Source organism: Microcaecilia unicolor, chromosome 3 (assembly GCF_901765095.1).
Source record: "Microcaecilia unicolor chromosome 3, aMicUni1.1, whole genome shotgun sequence".
In the NCBI taxonomy this organism is placed as follows: Eukaryota; Metazoa; Chordata; class Amphibia; order Gymnophiona; family Siphonopidae; genus Microcaecilia; species Microcaecilia unicolor.
Window position 1 is genome coordinate 246,087,957 of NC_044033.1, and position 27,163 is coordinate 246,115,119.

Consider the following 27,163-nt stretch of genomic DNA (forward strand, 5'->3'; position numbering starts at 1 on the left):
CTGGGATGTCTGGGGGACCAGTCTGTTAAAAGTGATGGCCCCTCCTCCTCCTCCTACTCAACATTTCTAAAGCGCTACCAGACTTATGCTGCACTGTACAGTCAAACATGAAGAGAGAGACAGTCCCTGCTCAAAAGAGCTTACAATCTAAAGGACATAACAACAGAGACAATCAAATTAGGACAACATAGCACATCTGATTACACAGTAGTTCATAGGGACAGACTAATAGATCTAAACAGCTAAAGACAATTAAGGTATGCAAATGCATAATACAGACAGATTGGTAGTGGTATTGAATAGAGGAGTAATGGTAAGGTTAAGTGCCAAAAGCAGAGTCGAAAAGATGGGCTTTCAGCAAGGATTTGAAGATGGGTAGGAATGGGGCCTGACGTATCAGTTCAGGAAGTCTATTCCAGGCAAAGGGTGAAGCGAGGCAGAAAGGGCGGAGTCTGGAGTTAGCGGAGGTGGAGAAGGGAGCAGAAAGGAGGGATTTGTCCAGTGAGCGGAGGTTCCGGGTAGGAATGTAGGGGGAGATAAGGGTGGAGAGGTAAGGAGGGGCACAGAGTGAGAGCATTTGTAGGTTAGTAAGAGAAGCTTGAATTGTATGCGGTAACGGATTGGAAGCCAGTGGAGTGACTTCAGGAGAGGGCTTATGTGAACATATCAGCTCTGGCAGAAAATAAGACGTGCCGTGGAATTCTAAACAAATTGAAGGGGGGATAGATGGCTAAGTGGGAGGCCAGTGAGGAGCAGGTTGCAGTAATCTAGGCGAGAGGTAATAAGAGTGTGGATGAGGGTGCATGTGGTGTGCGCTGAGAGGAAAGGGCAAATTTTGTTGATGTTAAAGAGAAAGAAGTGACAGGTTTTGGCCGTCTGCTGGATATGAGCGGAGAAGGAGAGGGAGGAATCAAAGATGACTCCTAGGTTGCGAGCAGATGAGACAGGGAGGGCGCCATCTACTGAAATAGAGAATGGGGGGAGAGGCGAGGTGGGTTTGGGGGGAAAGACAATAAGCTCAGTTTTGGCCATTTTCAGTTTCAGGTGGCGGGTGTGACATCCAGGCAGCTATGTCGGTCAAGCAGGCTGAAACTTTGGCTTGGGTTTCAGCAGTAATGTCAGGTGTGGAGAGGTAGAGTTGGGTGTCGTCAGCATAAAGATGGTATTGGAAACCGTGAGATGAGATCAGCGAGCCCAGGGAAGAAATGTAAATGTAAAAAAGAAGGGGTCCAAGGACAGATCCCTGAGGTACTCCAACTGAGAGTGGGATAGGGGTGGAGGATGATCCACCAGAATATACTCTGAAGGTACGGTGGGAGAGGTAAGAGGAGAACCAGGAAAGAACAGAGCCATGAAATCCAAATAAGGACAGTGTGGCAAGAAGAAGACTATGATTGACTGTGTCAAAAGCAGCGGATAGATCGAGGAGGATAAGGATGGAGTAATGGCCTTTGGATTTGGCGAGGAATAGATCATTACAGACTTTAGTGAGCGCTGTTTCAGTCGAATGTAGAGGGCGAAAGCCGGATTGAAGCGGATCAAGGATGGCATGAGAGGAGAGAAAATCAAGGCAGTGGCTATGAACGGCACGCTCAATTAACTTGGAGAGGAAGGGTAAGAGGGAGATGGGACGGTAGTTGGAAGGACAGGAAGGGTCTAATGACGGTTTTTGAGGAGCGGTGTTACTACAGCATCCCAATGGCTTGATTTTCTATGTTTTTCATTTGGATACTTTTTTATTTTTTTTACTTGACTAGAAAACAAAATGTCCAAATCACAAAACCTTGTTCAAAATAGTATTATCAAAACAAAAGATACATGTTCTTCTTTTTTGAAAATGACCTTTTCTATTCAGATTTTGGACGTATTTTGCAAAATGTCCAAAGCTGGACTTAGACGTCATATCGAAAATGCCCCTCTATCTGGTTTACAGACACAAATACTGGTACAGGAACTTTCTGTCCCGAATGAGCTCACAATCTAAGTATTAGTTGTACCTGAAGCAATGGAAGGTTAAGTGACTGAAGCAATGGAGGGTTAAGTGACTGAAGCAATGGAGGGTTAAGTGACTTGTCCAGGGTCCCAAGAAGCTGCAATGAGATCTCAACCCACCACTGGGGTGTCCAGCAGAATCTGATTTCTATTGTACAGAAACTAGGTGAAGAATAGTCTGTTCTAGAAAAAGAAACATCCGATGACAGATATTTCCATAATATTTATGCAGTAGCAATATCTACAACAGAGCTGTTTGTGGCTGTTGAGAAAGGAGTTGCTAGAGGAAGTGACGTCACCAACAGCATGGACGCTTGAATTGAAAGCTCCGGTGGCCTCGCGGCAGAAACGAATTAAGCTACGAGTTAAGATAACGCTGAGGCGCTAAAAATAACAACAACATTACCTTGAGCAACGGCGACTCGTTGGTCTATGACTTTTTGCCGGAAAACAGCTGATCTTTCAAGATTCGCGTTCGCGGGAATCGCGGCAACGCCGAAAAACAAAATGGCGGACGCCCGAAAAGGGAGAGAGTCAGTGACCACGGACAAGCCCAAAATGCAGGGGCCACAAGTGGAACAGCAGGCGGTGGATGACCCCGCAGAGGAGGAACACCCTGGCTTGCAAGTATGGCTGCAAAATATTAGTGCTGAACTTAAAGCACTGCGTACAGAGGTGGCAAAGCTGGGCTCTGATTTACGAGGTGAGATCAGGGAGCTGGGAGCCCGGCTGGAAGAAACGGAGACACAAATGGATGTCCAAGGTGAGGCCCTGAACTCGCTGGAACAGACCATCGTTGAAATGCGGGGCGACCAACAACTGCTACAGGATAAAATAGAGGACCTAGAGAATCGAGGCCGCCGAAGCAACTTGAGATTCCGAGGCTTACCTGAAACTCCACTCTATCAGGATAGCGAGCAAGTAATACAGCAAATTGTGCAAGAATTATTTGCCAAGAGCGGAGCCACGACAGAAAATGTGACAGTGCAGCTGGAAAGAGCACACCGGGCGCTGGGACCGACACGAGGCAACAAACCTAAAGACATCATAGCCTGCTTCACAAGCTATAAATTAAAAGAACAAGTACTAAAACTGGCGCGACAGACACAGGACTTCAAATGGGACTCTTACAATATTGAAATATATCAAGACCTAGCAGCAGCGACATTGCGACGGAGAGGAGACCTGAGACCCTTCACGAGACACCTTAGAGAACTTAAAATACAGTACAGATGGAGGCATCCTTTTGCCCTGGTATTTTATAAAGATGGAAAAATGCACCAAATTCGGTCACTAGCAGAAGCCAGAGTAATTTGCCCGGAAACAGCTGAATTGGAAGAGCGGCGAGAAGCAGGCCCGGGGGAAAGATCCAACACCAGAACCATCCCGCCGAAATGGCAGAGAGCAGGGAAAGGACCGAAAAGGCTACAGCGCCAGCAATCCGCATCACAGATTACCTGAGGAGGAAAAGGACAGGCTACAGGGAAAAAATTAATAACTCTACAGTTGTTGAAGTTGAAGTTGATCGTGTGGACTACCACCTCAGCATTGGACGTGAGGTAGTTTCAAAAAAAAAAAAAAAAAAAATATATAGCATTCGCGGCGAGGCCACGAGGAAGCGCCGGCTGCTCCTTCCTCTGAGTAGGCACACGAGTAGGTTATAAAGTGATGCCTAGATTGTGCGGGGGGAGGTTGGGTGGGGGGAGAGGGGAGGTTATTGAGGGGACAGTAGGGAACAAAAGCAGTCTGCATGTGGAGCAAGTAAGGGGTATGGAAGATGCTATTGGCCACATTAAAAGATGGTGGAGGGGCGTAAATTATGTGATAAATCTTAATGGGGGATATTAAATGTATGTTACTAAATGTCAGGGGGCTGAATACACCCAGAAAACGGCAGCTTCTGTTCCGTGAACTAAAGCGACTTGGGGTAGACATAGGATTGATACAGGAGACTCACCTCAAACCTAGACATGAGTACCTATGCACCAACAAGAAATACCCTATCATCCATTTTGCATCTAACACAGACAACACAAAAAGCAAGGGGGTATTGGTGGCATTCTGTAGTGGTAAGCCCTGGGAAATAAAAAAGGTCATAAAAGACAAAGAGGGGAGATATCTGCTGATAGTAGTTGCACTGGGGGAAAGAACATATACACTAGTGAATGTGTACTGCCCCAACACAAATCAGGGGGTCTTTCTCCAAAAGGTAGACCAGACTATCACCAGACATATTGAGGGAACTCTGTTGGTGGGAGGCGACTTTAACCTTACCCTGAATCCTCTACTAGATAATACAGCAAGTAAGGCAAGCTATGCCAAGCAGGATAGGCGAAAACTACATGAGTTTATAACACGCTGGCAGCTTGTAGATTTATGGCGAAAAGATAACCCCGTCCAGCGGACATATACATGCCATTCTATAACACATCAGTCGTCATCCAGAATAGATATGTGGCTGGGGGATACATCCCTGCTGGGTTCAATAGGGGCGCAATCCATACTTCCCCACACATGGTCGGATCACTCACCGGTAACACTAATAATCAATGAGCCAGTTTCTGGTAAGAAGACACGGCAGTGGCGCCTGGATGACGCCCTATTGGCAGATCCATCGAACATATCCCAGATAGAGGCGAAAATCCAGGACTATATCCAATTCAATGATAATGAGGAGGTCTCCCCAACAGTGCTATGGGAGGGGTTTAAAGCGGTGATAAGAGGACACTTAATAGCTCTGCGATCTAAGAGATGGAGGGAAAGATGTGCTAGAGAAAATGAACTACGCCAGTTACTAACTCAGACTGAGCAGTTAATTCAGGAGGGAAATGAGCAGAAACAACAGGAGCTTAGGGGACAGGCGCATAACCTCCGCACGCAGATACAGGAACTGGAGCTAGCAGATATAACAGAAAAATTGCAGAGGGTGCGTCAATCATATTTTGAATTTGGGAACAAACCCAGCAGACTATTGGCTCACAAATTAGCTCAACACACTAGCAGAAACATGGTAAGTGGCCTTAGAGACGCAGAGGGAAAGATACACACTGAATTAGAATTTCTAGATACGGCCTTTAGCAGTTATTACCAACGCTTATACAGCACCGAGGGGAGCAGTGGAATAGAAGAAATTAGGGCTTATTTAACAAGTGTAGATCTCCCACGACTCCCAGAATCAGCAAATCAAACATTAGGGAAACCCATAACACAAGAAGAAGTAGAACTAACGATCAAGGGGCTCGCTATTCATAAAGCACCAGGGCCAGATGGGTATACAAATAAATTCTATAAAACGTTTGGAAAATATCTGGCCCCCTTACTGGTACGGGTATTTAATTCCCTGAACGACACCACAGGCCTCCCACCGACATGGAACCTGGCCACGATCACGGTTATTCATAAGCCAGGCAAAGACCCACAACAATGCAGCTCCTATAGACCCATCTCCTTACTAGGAGTAGATTACAAAATATTCTCCAAAATTATGGCTACTAGGCTGCAGAAGTATCTCCCACAACTTATTCATGAAGATCAGGCAGGCTTCGTGCAAGACCGACAAACCTTTGATAATATCAGGAGGGCCCTACAGGTTATCCAAGGGGCTCGAGCACTTCAATCACCTCTTTGCATATTATCGTTAGATGCGGAGAAGGCCTTTGACCGGGTCAGCTGGCCATTCCTATTCGCAGTATTACAAGAGATGGGGGTGGGAGGGCGTTTTGCGGAATGGATACATCTAATATATAAAACACCCAGCGCAGCTGTGCGGGTCAATGGTAATTTGACTAGCCCTTTTCCCCTGTATAGAGGCACGAGACAGGGATGCGCACTGTCGCCCCTACTATTTGCTCTAGTAATGGAGCCACTGGCAATAAAGATACGAGCTCACCATCGAATTCGGGGCCTAGTAGGAGGGGGAATTGAAACAAAAATACTACTTTTTGCAGACGATATTTTGCTTCTTTTGAAGGACCCCCTGACTGCGTTCCCAGTGCTGGAGGATGAAATTCAGACATATGGAGAGCTATCGGGCTTCAAGATTAACTTTGAGAAGTCTGAGGCACTTGATGTAAATTTACCTAAACCCTCTTTAGATATACTAAAGAAACAATATCCATATAGATGGGCTACCAAGTATATTAGATACCTTGGGGTCAATATACCACGCCAGATAGAGGAAATATTTGAGTATAATTATCCGAGTAAGGTGCGGGAACTCTTCCGGGAACTGGAACGGTGGGAGGGATTAACTATATCTTGGGTGGGCAGAGTGAATGCAATAAAGATGATAATACTCCCGAAACTGTTATACCTATTTACGGCCCTCCCAATTGAGATACCGGATTCCTTTTTCCGGGGGCTGCAGGGTAGAATATTCTCATTTATCTGGAAAAAAAAGACCACCCCGAGTAAGGCGGGAAATGATGTACCAACTCCGAGACAGGGGGGGTATGGGGGTTCCCTCTTTTCAGGACTACTATAGGGCAGCTCACCTACGAATCCTAGCCATCTGGTCCCAAAACACAGGGAAACTATGGGTAGACATAGAACAAAGCTGGCTAGAACCATACCCATTGAAAGCTATACCATGGCTACCAAGGAACACTTTGCGGGGCCTGATCAAGAGAAGTCCCCCTTTGCTACAGGGGCCATTGAAGATATGGGACAGGGTTAGAGAACAATTTTTCCCCGAACGCAAATATTTTAAACATACATATCTTAGATATGCACCCCAATTTGGTCCAGGAACTGCAAACAGTATATATAAAGATTGGGAAGACATGGGATTGTATGCATTAGGACAGATGTGCGAGGAGGGAGAGATCCCATCTTATTCACACTTATGCCAGGAACATGGATTATCTCCCATTCAGGCCTTCCATTACCACCAAGTGCAGAACTTTATTAAATGTAAAGCGAGAGAAGAACTTGAGCTGACTGAGACACAACTTGAAAAAGGAATGACCAGCGGGGGGAACAAGGGAGGTATATCTAGAATATACAAAGCACTCATGGCCCGAGAAAACCCGGTAGAAAGATATACACATAAATGGGAGACAGCAATAGGTACTATGTTTGAGCCAGCACAATGGAAAAGGGCGATCAAATCATTACTTAGAGTATCAATCTCAAGCACCATGATTGAGAACGGGCATAAAATACTATATGGCTGGTACCAAACCCCAAGTCGCTTAGTTAAGATGTTTGGATCGGGCTCCTCCCAATGTTGGAGGGGATGTGGGTGTGAGGGTGATATGTATCATGTGTGGTGGTCGTGTGTACATGCACAAAGGTACTGGAGGACTATTGTGGACTACATAAATCTAGTGGCGGCCACGCACATTGAACAAAAGGCAGAATACTGCCTACTTCATTTTAAGCCGCCAGCAGTTCAGCAACATGTGCATCGGTTTGCTACGCATGTATATGTGGCAGGTAAATTGGTACTGGCGGCGGAATGGAAAAAACCCAGCCTGCCGGACATCTCAAGGGTTCAGGAAAAATTGGAATATATACATCTGATGTCCAAGCTCACAGCTATGAATAAAGGACGAATGGCCCAACACCACAAGATTTGGGAAGCGTATCTTACTTGGTCAGCATCACCAGTGAACATACAACGACATAAAGACTGCGGATAGGGGGGGGGAGGGGGGGAAAAAGGGGGGGGGAGGGGAGGAGGGAAAAAAGGGATTAACTTACGGATGTTTAAAGTGGAAAAGATAATGCATTGTAACAAGCAATCATCCCGAGCGTTATGTACTTTGTGGAAGTCAAATTGTTTAATGTTGATAGTTATGAAAATACCATAAATAAAGAAATAAAAAAAAAAAAAGAGAAAGGAGTTGCTCACCATAGTATGAAAATATCGGGTATTTCTAGAATACATTTCTGATGATGATCAGTACAGCAGTACCCTTCTCTTTTTTTGGTTCTGTAGAGGTACCTGTCAAAACAGCACTTAAATGGCTCTGTGATAACTTTTTTTAATTAATTGTGCTATCTTTTTCTTTTATTAGGCTCTCACAATGTCAAGCCTGACATTTTAATCCGATTTGAGCAAGAAGGATTCAGGATTGAGCCTCAGGGATCTGAGGAAACAGGAAATCTGACCTCAACAGGCACATGTGAGGAACTGCATGAAGAATGTGATGAAGCTTCGATTAAAGCTATTCATGAGGTGAAACAAACTTTTCCTCTAAGAAAGATGCCTCCTCTGGACCTGGGATAGTGAGAATGAGGTGTTATAATCACAGCCTCTGACTTCTAACTCTTGTTGTGTAGATAATGTGTTTCTTCTATTTCTCTTATTTTTACTTTTCTTCTTCCATTGTCAGTTCAGTCTTTTGTTTTTGTTTTTTTTACCTTTCATATCTTCTTTTTCTCTTATTCTCCCCCTTGACTGTTTTCTTCTGCTTACCAATTTTATGTTGAATGATTTTCTGTTATTGTTTTTTTTATGTGAACTATTTCATATGTTTGTTGTAAACCATCTAGAAGTATGTTGATAGGAGGGTGTATATTTAATACAATGAAATGAAAAAATAACGAAACTTTGATGTAGGGTGTCCTGTTTGCTGTTCTAGGCCTTGGTCACATTCAAGGATGTCTCTGCTTATTTCTTGGAAGTGGACTGGGACCTTCTTGGAGAATGGCAGAAGGAACTGTACAAGAAGGTCATCAAGGAGATTCATGACATCCTCTTGTCACGAGGTAAATATGTTTCTCTGTCACCTACCACACAAGCTCATAAAAATCACAGGACCTAGATACCATGGGCACCTGAAATTTAGATCCTGGCTTCCGATGCCATCCCATATTCAATAGGAGCCTGTAAAAGACACCATTGCTGCAGAATCTGCAAAAGATGCTGCTCTCTGTTGTAAGATAAGATGTAGATCTTAAACTAGAGACTTCACACAACACCAGCTAGAATCTCTCTCCCATTCCTATACAAAATATTTGGCACAGAAGACCAGAGAGAGGATTTACCTCTTGGATTTCTTCTGAGGATTCTGCATAAGGTTGTGACATATTAGTTACACATTAGTTAACTATATTGTACAACATGTAACCCCTCTAAAATGGTACCGGAAGATTGGCACCTGCAATGCCTCCACCTAGGAGGGAAATGAAGAGAATTCTCTGTACCAGAAAACCTCTACGATATAATCTTATTCAAGGGTCGGGCCACTGCTGCCTCTTCTCTCCAAGCTTTGTCAGACAGATACACAAAACTCAAGATATCTGTACATACACATATACACACACCTCCATGCACACTTCACACACTGCTCCATCAAAACATGAAGCAGATGGAACTTCCTGAGAGATTCTACAAATACAATTTCAATGTAATTTTCCTACTTCTTATCAACAGGTTATTCAATCATTAATCCTGATGTTATATTCAAGATTGAAAAGGAAGATGAGAAATATTTCACTCAACAATCTGAGTGGGAGAGGAAGAAAACCCCAAATGACTCCACCAACAGTAAGTAAATGTTTTAGATTTAATGGGAGATAGGTTGTTAACATCAAACAAAATAACTGACAGCATCCCCTAACAGAAAAAATTAAGAACAAGTGGACATTTTTTACATATCGAACTGCTACCCCCAATAATGACCGAGTGTTGGTCCTGCTACGGTCATCCTTGTGACACGAGCATGTCATAAATCTCTCTAATGACCTTCTTGTACAGCTCCTTCTGCCGTTCCCCCAGATTGTCCCATTCCCAAGAAATAAGCAGCAACATCCTTGAATGTGACCAATGTCTAGAACAGCAAACAGGATACCTTTCACTAAACACCTAGCCACCCGCCTGGGGTTTCCCTGCGGCCATTTTATGCCCAGCACAGCTCAGGTCTGCTCTCACTTGCTTCATCTGCTTTACACTAGCCACACTCCCAGTGATCTCACAGTTCCCAGAAAGCACTCACGGACCCAACACACAAACCACCAGGATTCTTTATCAGTCCAGACAAGCAGAGTCAATAAATAATTGTTCATTTTCTTAAAAATATATTGAACAATGGACAAAAAATGTGCAATCAGCAAACAACAACAGGTTACTGAAATATTTTTATTTATTTGCTGCATATGTATCCCACATTTTCCCACCTATTTGCAGGCTCAATGTGGCTTATATTATGCCGTAATGGCGATCACCATTTCCGAATTAAGAAATACAGAGTGGTATTGCATTAGAGTGCATAAATGGTAGAGTAGATTACAAAGTGGTGTTACATTGAAGTTCCTAAATGATAGAGTAGATTGTAGAGTATTTTAAACAATCAACTATAGAAAGTTAATTTCTGACATGAGAAATAAAGTGGTAGTGCGTAGTGTTCACACGTGATAACGTAGGTTAATCAGTCTAGTGTGGAGAGGTCAGTTTTGTCTAGTTCAGGTAGTGTTTAGTTGTCTAGTATTTAGGATGGATCGTTGTGGTATGCCTTTTTGAACAGGTTGTGTTTTCAGTAATTTTCAGAAAATTGTTAGGTCGTACATTGTTTTTATGACATTTGGTAGTGCGTTCCATAGTTGCGTGCTTATGTAGGAGAAGCTGGATGCATATGTTGATTTATATTTAAGTCCTTTGCAGCTGGGGTAGTGGAGATTCAAGAATGTGCGTGCTGATCTTTTTGTGTTCCTGGTTGGTAGGTCTATGAGGTCTGACATATAGATCAGGGCCTCACCGTGAACGATTTTGTGGACCAGGGTGCAAACTTTGAACGCAATTCGTTCTTTTAGTGGGAGCCAGTGTAGGTTTTTCTCATAGGGGTTTGGCGCTTTCATATTTCGTTTTTCCATATATGAGTCTGGCTTCTGTGTTTTGGGCCGTTTGGAGTTTCTTAATTTGTTCTTTGCATCCTGCATAGATGGCATTGCAGTAGTCTAGGTGGCGTAGCACCATTGATTGTACTAGGCTGCGGAATATTTCCCTTGGGAAGAAAGGTTTTACTCTTTTGAGTTTCCACATTGAGTGGAACATTTTCTTTGTTGTATTTTTTGCATGGTTTTCTAGTGAAAGATTTCGGTCAATTGTAACTCCGAGAATTTTCAGGCTGTCCAACACAGGAAGGGTGTAGTCTGAGGTGTTTTTGGTGATGGGTTTGTTAGTGTTATATTGTGAAGAGAGGATAAGATATTGTGTTTTTTCTGCGTTAAGCTTTAGTTGGAATGCATCCGCCCATGAATTCATTATTTGGAGGCTGTGTTTGATTTCATTTGTGATTTCAGTTAGATCATGTCTGAACGGGATGTAGATCTTGACATCGTCTGCATAGATATAAGGATTGAGTCCTTGGTTGGATAGCGATTTGGCTAAAGGTGTCATCATTAAATTAAAAAGGGTTTGTGAGAGCGGTGATCCTTGGGGTACTCCGCATTCTGGTTTCCATGGTGATGTATTTGAGTTTGATATCACTTGGTATGATCTTGCGGTTAGGAAGCCATTGATCCATTTAAGTACGTTTCCTCCAATCCTGAAGTATTTTGGAATGTTCAATAGTATTTGGTGGCTAACCATGTCGAACGCGCTAGACATGTCGAATTGTAGGAGAAGTACACTATTGCCGGTTGCAATTGTTTGTTTGAATTTGGTTAGGAGAGTGATTAGTACTATTTCAGTGCTGTGGTTGGATCGAAATCCTGACTGTGATTCATGTAGTATTGAGAATTTGTTTAGGTAGTCGGTAAGTTGGTTGGTTACCATACTTTCCATTAGTTTGACTGCCAGAGGGATGGATGCTACCAGGCGGTAGTTGGTTATGTAATTTTTTTTTCTTTGAGTCTTTAGGTATTGGGGTGAGTAGTCTATTTCCTTTGTCCTTAGGGAAGAGTCCATGTTGTAGCATGTAGTTTAGATGAGACGTGAGGTCTGTTATGAAGTGTTGGGGGGCGGATTTTATTAGGTTGTTGGGACAATATTATTATTATTATTATTATTATTATTACATTTGTATCCCACATTTTCCCACCTATTTGCAGGCTCAATGTGGCTTACATAGTACCATAAAGACGTTCACCAAGTCCGGTAGATAAACAGTTACAAAGTAATGTTGTGGTCGAATAAGGTTCTTGCATTTCAGGCACAATGGGTGTCGGAGAGAGGGAAGGTTATATAGTGTCCGATACGATCTTTGGTTTTGCTCTGTTGCAGGGTGTATGCATTAATGTTGGGTCGGTAGGGTATGCCTTTTTGAACAAGTTGGTTTTTAGTGATTTCCTAAAGTTTAGATGGTCGTAGATTGTTTTCACAGCTTTTGGCAGTGCGTTCCATAATTGTGTGCTTTTATAGGAGAAGCTGGATGCATAGGTTGCTTTGTATTTGAGACCTTTGCAGTTTTGGTAGTAGAGGTTTAGGTATGTCCGTGATGATCCGGTTCTGTTTCTGGTTGGTAGATTTATGAGGTTTGTCATGTATCCTGGGACTTTGCCATAGATAATTTTGTGGACCAGGGTGCATATTTTGAAGATAATACGTTCTTTGATTGGGAGCCAGTGCAGTTTTTCTCAGAGGCACTTTCGAATCGTGTTTTACCGAATATCAGTCTGGCTGCTGTATTTTGGGCGGTTTGGAGTTTCTTTGTGAGTTGTTCTTTACATCCCACATCAGTGGCGTTCCTGGCCTGGATGGCACCCGGGGCGGAGCGCCAATGCGCCCCCCCTCGGGTGCAGCGCACCCCCACCCCCTGCTAAATGACACCCCGCCCCCCGGGTGCACACTGCTGGGGAGGGTGCCACGGTGCGCGCCTGCTCCGAGTTCGCTATACTTCGCTTTGCTGCAACTCCCTCTGCCCCAGAACAGGAAGTAACCTGTTCCAGGGCAGAGGGAGCTGCAGCGAACGAGCAACGAAGTTTAGCGAACTCGGAGCAGGCGCGCGCCGCGGCACCCCCCAGCGGCGTGCACCCGGGGCGGACCGCCCCCCCCCTTGGTACACCACTGTCCCACATAGATTCCGTTGCAGTAATCCGCATGCGTGGCTTAATACCATTGATTGCACTAGATTGCGAAATATTTCTCTCGGGAAGAAAGGTTTTATGCGTTTAAGTTTCCACATGGAGTGGAACATTTTCTTTGTTGTGTTTACTTGGCTTTCAAGTGTAAGGTTGCGATCGATTGTAACGCCAAGTATTTTTAGGCTAGCTGAGATAGGGAGGGTGTGATCTGGGGTGTTTATGGTTGTAGGCTTGTACTCATTGTGTTGAGATGAGAGGATGAGGCAGTGTGTTTTTTCAGTGTTCAATTTCAATTGAAATGAATTTGCCCATGAGTCCATGGTGTTCAGATGGAGCTTGATTTCATTGGTGATTTCTGTCAGGTCGTGTCTGAAGGGAATGTAAATTGTGACATCGTCTGCATAGATGAATGGGTTGAGGCCTTGATTGGATAAGGACTTGGCCAGTGGGATCATCATTATGTTGAAGAGTGTTGGTGATAATGGTGATCCTTGAGGTACTCCGCAGTCTGCTTTCCACAGTGGTGATATATTTGAATTTGATTTTACTTGGTATGTTCTGGTGGTTAAAAAACCCTTGATCCAACTAAGTATATTTCCACCAATCCCAAAGTAATCAAGGAGACTTAGTAGTATATTGTGGTTTACCATGTCGAAATTTTTTTTGTTACATTTGTACCCCACGCTTTCCCACTCATGGCAGGCTCAATGCGGCTTACATGGGGCAATGGAGGGTTAAGTGACTTGCCCAGAGTCACAAGGAGCTTCCTGTGCCTGAAGTGGGAATTGAACTCAGTTCCTCAGTTCCCCAGGACCAAAGTCCACCACCCTAACCACTAGGCCACTCCTCCACTCTCGACATGTCGAATTGGAGGAGAAGTAAGCTTTTACCTGTAGCTATTTCCTGCTTGAATTTGGCCAGGAGAGTGACTAGCACAGTTTCAGTGCTATGGAGGGGGCGGAATCCTGATTGTGATTCATGTAGTAATGAGAACTTGTCCATGTAGTCAGTAAGCTGTTTGGTCACCATGCTCTCCATCAGTTTGACTACTAGTGGGATAGATGCAACTGGGCGGTAGTTGGTGAGATCGTTTGTTTTTTTTCTTTGTGTCTTTTGGTATTGGGGTAAGTAAGATGTTGCCATGTTCCTCAGGGAAGAGACCTTGTTGGAGCATGTAGTTTAGGTGGGATGTGAGGTCTGCTATGAATTGGTCGGGGGCGGATTTAAGTAGATGGCTGGGGCAGGTGTCCGTTTGCAATGGGTATTGGAGAACCTATGGACAGCCTGGATAACTGATTCGACGGTGAGAACAAAGTTTGACCAGGTATGGTCTGCTGGGTATTCTCCAAAGGTTGGGTCCAGGCCATTGATGAAATAATCAATGTCGGTGTTGTGCTGAGGAAGTGTGTTGCGTAATTTTATTATTTTTTCATTGAAGTATTTAGCAAGTTTGTCTGCGGATGGGATGTCTGTGTTGGTTGTGGTGATTGGCGTGGTGTCTAGTAGCTTATTTACGAGTTGGAGTAGTTTCTTCAGGTCTTTGTAATCCGGTCCTATTTTAGTTTTGTAATAAGATCTTTTGGTCTGTCTTATTGCATATTTGTATTTTCTTTGTATTTGTTTCCATGCGTTAAATGTATGTTCATCTTTTATTTTTTTACATGCTCGTTTGAGTTTCCTGGATTGCATTTTGAGTTTTTTTAATTCGTCATTGAACCATGGTATCGAGTTTTGTCTTCTTGATGTTCTTAAGGGTGCTAATTCGTCTAGTACGCTTCTGCATCTTTCATCCCAGTCAGAGAGGTAGAGTATGGAGTCCGTTCGTGCTGTCCATTCGTTGTCATATATCTGTTGCCAGAATTCTTTTGGGTCTGTTTGGCTTCTTGTGTTGTAGGTTGTATGTTCTTGTATATGGTGTGATCCCTTCTTCTGTCAATTTAGGGATAGGTTTAGTTTGTAGTGGTCGGTCCAAGGTGTTTCTGTCCATTTGATATCTGTTATTAGTATGTTGTGGTCTGTGGACGATTTGTGTGAGAAGAGGTCCAGTATGTGCCCTTTGATGTGGGTAGCTTGCATTTGTGGCCATTTGAGATCCCATGAGTGGAGGAAGTCCTTATATTCTCAAGCGTTGGTAGAGTTTGGATCTTCTAGGTGAAGGTTTCCCATATCAATTATATCCATATAATTGATATGGATCAATTATATCCATATAATTGATATGGATCAATTATAACACCAACGAAACATTTGTTAAACATTTGTTTACTTTCTAAAAAGTACCTGGGGAGATTAGGACATATAGCTGCTCACCAGTTATCAAATATAACTATTTTTTACAGAGCTTCAGCAAAGAGCTTTCTCTCTCTCTTCTCAGCCAGCAACTGCTGAGTAATTTCAAACTCCAGCCCAATTAGAACAGAGAACAAAAACATTTGAAAAAAAGTTGGTTTCATCCCTGCAAGGCACTTCCTATTTTCTGTGTTAAATAAAGAAGGAATCATTCCTTTATCTGTAACAGCTTAAAACATAACATGCACCACCTGCTGACCAAACTAGAGAAATGCACTTCAAGATTTAATAAAGTAACATAGTAACATAGTAGATGACGGCAGAAAAAGACCTGCATGGTCCATCCAGTCTGCCCAACAAGATAAACTCATATGTGCCACTTTTTCTGTATACCTTACTTTGATTTGTACCTGTCTTTCTTAGGGCACACACCGTATAAGTCTGCCCAGCACTATCCCCGCCTCCCAACCACAGCCCCGCCTCCTACCACCAGCTCTGGTGATAGAGGCAGATAGGGTCCCCTGATCAAAGCAACAGGAGGTAGAAAGGGAGGTGACCACCAGTATCCATATTAGGAGAGATGAAAGTTGAGTAGCCACCCACTGACAGTAGCAAGGGGAAGGTTGCAGAAAGGTGGGATTCTGTAACAAAGACCATATTTACAGCAGTTTTCATTGCCAGAGTATTGTAGGAATCTGTTTGTGGTTCATTTTCAGAGTTACTGAGTTCCTTAACTCCTTCCACCAGAATACTTCTATTTTCAGAGCTCATAAAATTCCCTTCATCTCACTATAAGCAAAGTACTGTTCCTCAGCGACCCTCCAGACCGGTTAAGATGCTTGGGTTATGCAGTCCTACCAGCAGAGGGAAACTGAGAACACTAAAACTGTAATAATATATAAGCCACCTGCCAACCCCCAAGCAGCCAGTAAATCTCAGTCTCCAGCTGAGAGTAGACGTGCAGCCTGAGCAGTCAGTCTGGTCTGGTAGGCCTGGGATTTGTTTTAGGCCTTTTTTTGGTTAGCACCCTGTACTTAGAATCTGTGTGCTTGGGGAAGTGGGTCCGGTGGGGCTCTGTTTTTCCCCTGGGGTGTCACACCCGGTGATCGGGTCCCTCCCCCTGCTGTGCTGTCCTGAGCAGTCAGCCCTGTGCCTCGGCTCCTGTGTGATTGCAGGAACCTTGAGAGCCATAGCTCTTGTCAGCTTTTAGCAATCGGGCTGGGAGGTAAGAAACCAGTTGAAAAAAAAGAAAAGCTCTGCTTGTTTGTTATGGGGCTGTCTGGGAGAGCTGCAGTTTGTTTGTGAGAGAGAGTGAGGCCGAGCGCTGCTGCCTTTTGGGTTGCTTACCTCCTTTCTTTCCTGAGGGATGTCGGCGGGGAAACCGTCCCATTACCGGTTCTGTGCGCGCCGAGGTGTGGACGCGCCGGGGGCACAATGCAGGCTCTGTGGGGAGCCAAAACTGCCTCTCTCTTCGCCTCCAGCATGGGTGTAGTTTGACTGTTTCATTTGAGGGGTGGGGCAAAGGGTGTGGCTTGGCACTTTTGCTATTAATTTGCATATATACATCTCATACATATTCATTATGGCTATTAATAAAATCAACAAAAACATACACGCACCAGACTAAAATGCCGAATATGAAGCCAGTATATCAAAAACAATTGGGCCAGACACAAAACCCTACAAAGAGACACTCAAAACCTATACAGAAAACTTAACACGCAACAGTCTTAACCCACCTATGAAAAGACAGTGCTATAAATTTTACACTGGACCGTAGAGCACCAATATACCTGCTACTGGAAAACTGTAACAAGCTGGACTGTTACACATTCCTACACAAACACTACATGCTAGCAGAATCCGTCACGTCAGTCACGTCACGGTCAGATCCTCATGTGATACAAAATAGGAACCACAAAAAAACATGCCCACAAAAACTGAAATATAGATCTCTTCAAGAAAGCTAGACTCTGTAAGCAGTGCAAATACTGGTAAAAGAGAAACATAAATGTATTTTCTCCTGTACTCTGCAAAATACAACAATAGAAAAAAATGTACATTTCATAAAGCAGGCACATCTTAGTCCTTAAAGCGCATTAAATAAAAAGAATGTTTTATTTTCTACCTTTGTTGTCTGAGCATTCTAATTTTCTAGTTGGTCTGGTCCCAGTCTCCACTTTCCATGTATCAGTATTCTCCTACATTCTTTTGAAGGTTGACTTTCCATTTCTTCGCTCTTCTCTTGTCTTTCTGTCCTTCTCTGCATCTGTCTGGCACTGATCTTTCATTTTAGCCCCCCCCCCCCCCCCACACACACACACACTTTTCTTTCACTCTTTAGTCCTTAGTATCCATCTACCTACTGGCTTTGACCATCTCCCTCTCATTCCATCTCCCTCTCATTCCCTCCTCTGTGTCTCCCTTACCCAGTCTCCTAAACAGTGGCGTAGCCAGAAGTCAATTTTTGGGTGGGCCAACAGGTTGGATGGGTGGGCACTAGACAGTGGTGTGCTGGTAAATGTTTAACAACAGGTTCCCATCTGGCATTCCTTCACTTTAGTTGCAAGGTAAAAAATTGAACTTTTTAAACACCAGACCTTTAATATCATTTCTCAGAATTAATCAATTTCTTTTGCCCACTGCCTCATTCCCCCCTTTGAGACTAAAATCAGCTTATGCAGAGATAAGTCTCACTACTCAAACTCTGGAGATTATAGTGATCCTAACTAGGAATAGACTTATGAACCACCATTACCCTACTTGTTAAGGTCCGACGGCATACTGCCGAAGCACATGAGGCCAGGAAACAAAACAACAACCCTGCTAAAACTAAGACTATTAGGGAAATAAACAAGGGACGTATCCAGGAGGTCAATGACCACCACCAGGAGGTAAGGTCTAATCCTCCTCGGTAATCCTCCACATTAAGGCTGGCCAACTGTAGGACTTTATCCATAGCATGCCTAACTACATGCGTCCTATTTATGACAATGGTACAGCACTCTGAAGAATTTAGCACTGTGCAGAGGCCACCCTGGGCTGCAAAGAGATAGTCAAGACCCATACGGTTATACCGAGAAACTATACTTAATTCATTAATTTGATCCTGCAATGCATTGACTACCACGTTCAGCTCATGAACTAGAACATGAAGTAGGGATTGAAGTCTCCGGGTAGCCATACCTAGTTCAGTAATACCCGCTACCGGGCCCCCAATTGGAATCCAGGCCGTGGCAGAAAGGGCTACAAGTCTCTTTTTAGTCAGAGGATAAGTAGAATTGATATACTGGAGGGCTAATTCAATCGCCTCATCCTCTGTGGCAACGGAGGAGGGTAAGGACAAAGCCTCTCGCTTAGAGCGGTGCGGGGATGGTGGTTTGAGAAGAGGAATAACTTTAGGAAAATAATTCAAAGTTACCAATACACAAAAATCATATGTGGGGGGAAGAATCATGTGAAGGACATTATCACAGAGCCAGTAATGACCAAGGAGAGGGCGACGAAAGTTCCCAATAAATGTTGGCACAGGATGGACACTAGGATGCCCATAATGCGAGCCCCTATCCCAGGGGGAACGAAGAAGAAATGGAGACTTTGTACACCATAGGTGCCAATCCCCAATTGTAACAGACCGCTCATATGATGCAACCCCTTCATACCCCGGGGACTTATGAAAGTAGAAAATAGGATGGGACACTATAGTCTTCTCAGTAGTATAGTTAGAAGCCAGATAATCACCCTGGTCATAATCTACAGGTATGGTAGTAGGACACATAGGAGTACCTGGAGAAACTACCCACACAGGTTCCTCCTTCTCTGGGAGAACATTAGTATAGTTACAGGGAATGGGAAGAACAGTTGAGATGTCTCTTGTTAAACAAAACACTCCAGAAGCTGGATAGGGAGACGTAAAAACTGGCCTTAGAGAAGAGTCAGAGGGGGAAGTAGCATTATAAAAGGACCACCAAGTATAATCCTGGCTCCAAGGGCCTGAACTCGAAAAGTAGGGAGGTATAAGAGCTGGGAGCTGCACAGGGACAGGAACAGCTGGGACATCTGTAGTATAAGGAGAAAATCGGGAACACACAATACAAGGGGAAGTAATCTTTGCCTGGCTAATTAGTTCCTGGACAGAGTGTAACCAAAGGTTGGAACGAGTTGGGGTTTTAGGAACAAGGAGGCAAGGAGTAGAAAACAACAAAAGCATCCAAACTACTAACATTTTCTTTCTTCCTAATCTAAAACAAATACAGCAAACTAATTAAGCAATAATATTTCAACAGTCTGTGCTAATCACAGATTACTCTAATATAGTGTTCTCAGTCTTTGAGTTCTTATACCAGTTGGGATAGACCCTCAACTGACAAGGATCAAGCTCTCAAATTCCAAGAAAGCCAGAATCTGGGCAAGAAAGAGTCTCAGTGTGAAGCTGAAGTTCAGCAGCTCCTGCAGTATGCAGTTGACCCTTCTTTTCAGCTAGTAGATTCTTTGGTTCGGGTCAAGCGCAACTTCAATGGCTCCACTGGATCACTTTCTGCTCTCCACTGTCTAGGCTCCGTCTGATCCGTGCTGGGCTCAGTCTGATCAGCAGACTTAATTCGAGACCAATGGACCCATGGAGTTATCCCTGCGACCTTCACAGCTGTAGGGGTAGAAAGCAAAACAGTAAAAGGTCCTTTCCATCGGGGCCCCAAAGGCTGGAGCCTCCAGTCTTTCACCCAAACTCTATCCCCTGGCAGGAAGGAATGTACCTGAGCCTGGAAGGGGACAGGGTTTATTTCTCTCACATAAGACTGAAGCTCAGAAATTATCTTGCCCAAGAGGGCTACCTGCTCCTGCACCTGGGCAGACCCTAAAATCCCTATGTCTCCCTTAATTCCCTGCAAAATGGCTGGGGGCTTCCCATACACAATTTCAAAGGGAGAGAGGGCTGTTCCTTTAGTTGGAGTGCATCGGAGGCGGAAGAGGGCTAGTGGCAGTGCCTGTGGCCATTTCAGTTGGGTTTCCTGACAAATCTTTGCTAGGCTATTTTTCAAGGTTCTGTTTGCCCGCTCAACCTGCCCTGAACTCTGGGGACGATAGGCACAATGCAATTTCCAGGTAATGCGCAATGCGCGGGACAGGGCCTGAAGTGTAGCTTCAACAAAGGCGGGACCATTATCTGAACCTATGGCAAGGGGCAGTCCATACCTGGGGATGACATCCCTAAGGAGGGCTCGAGCTACTTCTGTGGCTTTCTCAGTGACTGTAGGATATGCTTCCACCCACCCAGAAAAGGTACAGACCATGACCAAGAGGTATCGGAACCTACCGCTCCTGGGCATTTCTGTGAAGTCTATAACTAGAGACTCAAAGGGTGTTAGTCCCCTAGACTGAACTCCTGGTGGAATACGGGGTCCCTGACGAGCATTATTCTGGGCACAAAGAGTACATCGGGCAGAGGCAGTGGCAACCAGACTATCCAATCCTTCCAGCACCACTACTCGACTGAGTAGGCGGGCTAGTGCTGTTTTCCCTAAGTGTGATAGGTCATGAGCTTGAGACACTACAGGCCAAGCTAGGTGGCGTGGCACCAGAACTCTAGTATCAGGGAGATGTAACCAGCCATCAGGTCTCCTTACTGCACCTTCCTCTTGAGCCCATTTCTCTTCCATTTGGGTGTACATAGGCGTCCATTCTTGCAGTCGAATTTGGAACAGGGGAGTCACAGTACTTGCTGGGGGTCCTCGAGCAGCTTCCTTGGCCACCCGATCAGCATGGCGGTTCCCTCGGGCCACTGGAGTATCTATCCTTTGGTGTCCCCTGCAGTGAATAACAGCTACCTTCTTAGGGGCCCAAACAGCCTCTAGCAGCTGAAGTATTTCAGGTCCATACTTAACAGGTTGGCCTGCAGCATTTATGAGTCCCTTTTCCTTATACAAAGCTCCATGAGCATGTAGAGTTGTGAAGGCATACTTGGAATCAGTATAAATGTTGGTTACCAGTCCTGCTGCTAGCTCCAGAGCTCGTATGAGGGCCACAAGTTCTGCTTTCTGGGCTGAAGTTCCTTGGGGCAGGGCTCTTGCTTCTATCACCTTGTCTTCTGTCACCACAGCATAGCCTGCCAATCGCTTGGAGTTCTCCACATAACTGCTTCCATCTGTGAAATAAATTACATCTGGGTCCCTCCACGGAACATCTTTAAGATCTGGTCGACTGGAGTACACTTCATCCATGGTTTGGATACAATCATGATCCGGTGGTCCCTCAGATGCTGGCAAAAGAGTGGCGGGATTGAATGTAGCCACTGTTTCCAGGTGTATCCGTGGATTCTCACATAAGCTAGCTTGGTACTTAACCATGCGGTTATTTGTAAACCAGTGGTTGCCCTTATACTCCATGAGGGTGAGAACTGCATGGGGGACTTTAACAACCAGTTCTTGCCCCAAGGTCAGCTTATCAGCTTCCTGGACCAGTAAGGCTGTTGCTGCAATGGCCCTCATGCAGGCTGGCCATCCTTTAGCCACTCCATCCAGCTGTTTAGACAGGTATGCAACAGGCCTCTGCCAGGATCCCATCATCTGGGTCAGCACACCCAGAGCAACCCCCTGTCGCTCATGGACATACAATGAGAAAGGTTTCTCCACATCAGGAAGGCCTAACGCAGGGGCTTGGAGTAGGGCTTTCTTTATGGCAATGAAGGATTGTTGAGCTGTAGGTCCCCATTCAAATGGTTCCTTTTCACCCCCCTTTGTGGCTTGGTAAAGGGGTTTCGCCATCAGTGCAAAATTTGGAATCCAAATTCTGCAGAATCCAGCTGCTCCCAGAAACTCCCTAACTTCTCTTCTGGACTTGGGTTGGGGAATTGCAGCAACTGCTTGCTTCCTACTGACATCCAGTCTCCGACTTCCCTGGGAAATACAAAAACCCAGATACTTCACTTCTGACTGACAAAGTTGGGCCTTTGAGCGTGAGACCTTATAGCCTGCATCCAAGAGTAGCTCCAGCAATTCTCTGGTAGCCTCAAAACACTCTTCCTGAGTCACTGCTGCAATCAGGAGGTCATCTACATACTGGAGTAAAACTCGCCTGGAAGGCTCAGATTTAAAAGTCTTAAGGTCTTGCCCTAGGGCTGTCCCAAAAATAGTGGGGGAGTTCTTGAACCCCTGTGGCAGGCGGGTCCATGTATACTGAAGCTTCCTTCCTGTTACTGGGTTTTCCCATTGAAAGGCGAAAAGCAGTTGACTGGCGGGGGCCACCCGAATACAAAAGAAGGCATCTTTTAGATCTAGTGTCGTGAAATGGGTAGCTCCAGAAGGTATCAATCCTAACAGAACATATGGGTTAGGCACTACAGGGTGTAATGAGATAGTAGATTTGTTGACCACTCGTAAGTCTTGGACTGGCCGGTAGTCCTCAGTCCCTGGCTTCTGAACTGGCAGTAGTGGCGTATTCCATGGAGACTGACAAGGACGAATAATTCCTTGGGATAACAGACGATTCAGGTGTGCTTGGATCCCTTCCAGAGCCTTTCGGGGAATTGGGTATTGGCGAAGATGGATTGGCCGGGCACTTGGAAGTAAGTCTACATGGACAGGAGGAATATTTCGGGCCAACCCTGGGGGATTATCTTCTGCCCATACCCCACTGACCTGAAAGCTATCTGCCAGGGGTAGGTCAACTTGGCCATGTGACTGATGCAGCCGCCATTCTTCTTCAAGAGGGCAGCAGAAACTCAATATACCCTTAGGGCTGGATATCGGGGGCCGAAAGGAGACCGAAGTGTGGCCATCAGAGTCAAAGGAAATTTGGGCCCTAAGCTTGGACAGCAGGTCTCGACCTAACAAAGGGATTGGACAGTCTGGCATATACAGGAATTCATGAGTGACTGTGTGTGAGCCTAATTGGCATCTACGGGTTGTCAGGAAGGGCCTCCGGTTCTGCACCCCCGTGGCTCCCACCACTCGGACAGTTTTTCCAGACACAGGCGCTAATCGCTCCGTCACAACAGAATGTTCAGCTCCTGTATCAATCATGAATGGAATTAAGCGGCTCCCTATAGTTAACTTGACCATAGGTTCCTGGGAGCCCAGTTTGTAGGAACCCGGTCTGTCCTATTCGTCCCATTCTGCCATCTCGGCTATCCCGATGATGTCAGATTCAGCAGGCTCATATCTTCCCTCTCGAACTCGGCCTCGGCTTCCTCGATCTCCTGGTCCCCTTCTCAATCCCTGGCGCCTCTGGGGGCATTCATCTTTCCAGTGCCCTCTTTCCTTACAGTAGGCACACTGATCCCTCTCCAATCTTGGTCTGGGATTCTCCCCCCTTGGCCGGGATTGATTGAAGGAATCTCGGGGCCTGGCTGGTGGTCCGGGGTCCCACTTTGGCTTCCCATTAGCTAGAGGTCGACCTCGATTAAGGGTGGAATTAGTAATGGCTGCCGCTAAAAGGTCGGCCTTCTTCTGCATCTTCCGGTCAGCCTCTCGGCGCACCTCCTGATCTCTATTAATGAAAACCTTGGTTGCGATCTCAATTAGCTGGGTGGTATTCATCCCTGCGAATCCCTCTTGACGCTGCAACTTCTTCCGGATATCTGGCATACTCTGGGCCACCAATGCACTATTCACCATTCTCTGGTTTTCTAGTGCTTCAGGATCAAATGGGGTGTATGTTCTGTAGGCTTCAATTAGTCGCTCTAAAAAGGCCCCAGGGGATTCAGTTGCCCCTTGGAGAATTTCAGAGACCTTTGCCAGATTAATGGGCCTCTTTATGCCTTTCCTCATACCTTCCAGCAAGTCCCGGCAATAGCCAGACAACAGTTCATAGTGCTGTCCATCATTTGGATCCCAAGCTGGAGCTGCGCGAGGGAACCGAGCTCTAACCCATTCCTCTAGGTTCTGTGTCCCCTCGGGGGCACGCGCTCGCGTGATGGCCTCAGCATTTTGCAAAATCTTCCGCCTCTCCTCAGTTGTGAAGAGGGTCAGGAGAAGTTGTTGACAATCAGTCCAGGTTGGGTTATGGGTGGCCATAATGCTAGCCACTAGGTCCACCACTGCCTGAGGCTTTTCAGTATAAGAGGGGTAATGCGTCTTCCAATTCAGGAGATCGGTGGTTGTGAAGGGTACATACTGATAGGCCTGTGCCTGTATAACCTGACCCTGATTATTAGGATCCGGTCGAGTGGTAGTTACCTGACAGAGTGGCAGAACTCTCGAGGAGGTGGGAATGGAATCTGAGGTAGAGCTAGGAGCTACCCTCCTATCATGCTCAAAGGTGATTGCAGCAGGTCTAACCCATTCAGGGGAGGTAGGTTGAAACCCTGAGGGATGGGGAGGGGTACTCATAGACTGAGAGGTAGTCAAAGGTGATTCAGTCCATTGATAGGGATGCCGGGCCCCTGATGAGTGGGGAGGGGTATTAGAAGGAGAGGCTGGGCTGTCGGGAGTTGAGGAGTCAGGGGGTGCAGCCCAAAGCGGGTCTTGGGAGGTTAGCAGGGGAGAATGTGGCAAAGGAGGGTAGAGGTTGGCTGAAAGGTCCACCCTAGGATGTGACGGGGTTTGCACAGAAGAGGAGCTATCCGGAGAAGCCTGTGCTGGAGAAGCTTGGGCTGGGCGGCGTGGATCTCTAGGGGCGGCACGAAACCCCAACAATGGGCCATAAGGTGGTGGCTCAAGGTCTGAGGGGTCATCAGAGAGTATGGGTTTCTCAGACAGGGTAGGGGCGGAAGCCACCGATTGGGTGGTAGGCTTCCTAGGGCTCTTTCCCTCTTCCAATTTAGATTTTCTAATCTTTCTTTGAGCTCGGCCTAACATGAATTTTACTGGGGATCCCATATAAGTTTTCAACCAAGAGGGAGGGTCAGTCACAAGGCTGTCCCAGGAATCTATATAGGGGAGTTGTTCAGAATATTCTGGTTCTCCTACAACTATGCTGTAGACCTTCCGGATTACTTCAATATCTAAGCTGCCACTAGGGGGCCACCCCACTCCCATAGATGGCCACTCAACTTCACACAAGGTTCTTAAAGTACTTGAGCTTAAAGTCTGTCCATAGTCATTAATTAAAAATCCTTTTTTGAAATTCTTAAGCATACAGTCTAGGGGAGTATCAATTTGTCTAGACGATTTCCCTCCCATAATGCTTACAGTTACAACACACAAAGAGGGGGGGGAATTTTTTTGGATTTACGGTAAGGGGTCCGCAGATCCAGAAACAAAATGGTAGACAGACAACAATCGCTTCCTTCCGTTGCTGGCCAATTGAACTCGCGTTAATTGGAAACGCAGCTATAAGAAGTCCGCACTCGTTTAACATTCACGCATCACACATTCTGCACAAAAAATCCCACCCAACAATTTCAGATTTCTCAGATACAGATAAGCTCAAGCGGTTTCGCTTCTAATCTCCACTAGACTAGAAGGTACTAGGGCCTTCGCTGAGAGTTGATCAGACTCTCCTTCCCCCAATTTTTGAGGGGCTGGTTTACAATTTTCTAGCTAGAATTACAATACAGAATACATACCCGGCGAATGTTCTTCAGTCAGTTGGGTGCTGGGATTAATGCAGGATTCAGGATCCCACCGCTGCCACCAAGAATTGTTGCAGGAATGGATGCATGAATTTGTGATACTTCAGGAGTCAGACAGCACACCAGAATGAGAGAGAAATCTTCTTTATTTGCCAGCAAACAAAGTAGAACATCAGCATTAAGTCTCTTCTTCTCTTTCTCAGCTCTCTTTGTCTCTCTCTCAGCTCTCTGTGTCTTTCTCTCAGCTCTCTGTGTCTTTCTCTCAGCTCTCTGTGTCTTTGTGGCTTCTGTCTCAGCTGCTTCTCTTCTTATGCTGTCTTCTCCTTCTTCTGTCTGTTCCTTCTGTCCTTCTTTCTCTTCTGAGCTCCTTCTGACGTAAACTGCTTCTTCTCCCACTTAAATACAGTTCTATCTAGCCTAGCCTAGCCCCCTTACTCTCCAATTGGTTAAGGAATAGATTGATTACCTTGCCTCAACCAATCAGCTCTATACAAATATCAGTTACATAGGTTCCAGACATCCTAAACTGACCTGTGACCTGGGGCCCCTTACACCAGACATTTGGGCTCCAGTCTCTTACATGTTATTATGATTGATTTCTCATATTCCTAGTACTAACTGCTAACTAAACTCTGGCATTCATTAAAGGGGTCAAGGGCCAGTCTTACTTAATAGCATACATATCAGTTATTGCTTTCAAGACCATTCCTACATTTTACCTATAATTAATCAAGGAGAAGAGAGCTGACTAGTCCTGACCTCTTTCACCTATCAGCTTATACATTGAACCAGCCAGAACTGCAGATAAGTCAAAACACATGTTTGACCTCTTCACTGCAGTCCTTGCTTGACCTCTCAAACAGCAGACAAAGAGTAATACAGAATTTAACAGACATTCTACACAGAATTATTAATTTACACAGAATACAGCATATTCTAAAGTAAGCATCCTTATAAGACATATTCTACATACTTATAATGGTCTCTATATCTATATCTAAGCTATCTCCTTATAACAAAATCTACATATCAAGAACTTCTAAAATTATTTCAGCTTTTTTTTTTTTTTTTTTTTTTTAAGTTATATTTTATTGATGATAGAAACTTTACAATAAATCCTTACATTCAAAATGATTTACAACAGTAGTTTACCATGCCACTTGGTGTTATAGTCTTAACAGATTCTAAATATCATCATTACATTTTTTCTTTTTACCCCCCCTCCCAAACCCCCCCTTTCCCCCCCATTTCCCCCTTCGCCAGGTTGCTATATGTTGTTACAGTATTTATCCATTTATCCATTAAGCACTCTACTACGCGCTTTAGGTGTCAAGGTGTCCAGGAATGGTAACCAACATTGGAGATACTTCTCGCCCTTTGGAGTGGCTAAGTCTTGTACTGCCC

The 27,163-nt window shown here is 45.0% G+C and overlaps 1 protein-coding gene across 1 annotated transcript in view; it reads left to right on the forward strand.

The window, feature by feature from the left end:
* Positions 1–9,392: 9,392 nt before the first annotated feature.
* Positions 9,393–27,163, forward strand: part of LOC115464551 (oocyte zinc finger protein XlCOF7.1-like) — a 39,835-nt gene continuing 22,064 nt past the window's right edge. Inside the window, exons 1-2 of the mRNA XM_030194917.1 lie at positions 9,393–9,487; positions 12,238–12,240. The gene's annotated coding sequence lies outside the window, so the exon portion shown is untranslated. The remainder of the gene's footprint in view (positions 9,488–12,237; positions 12,241–27,163) is intronic.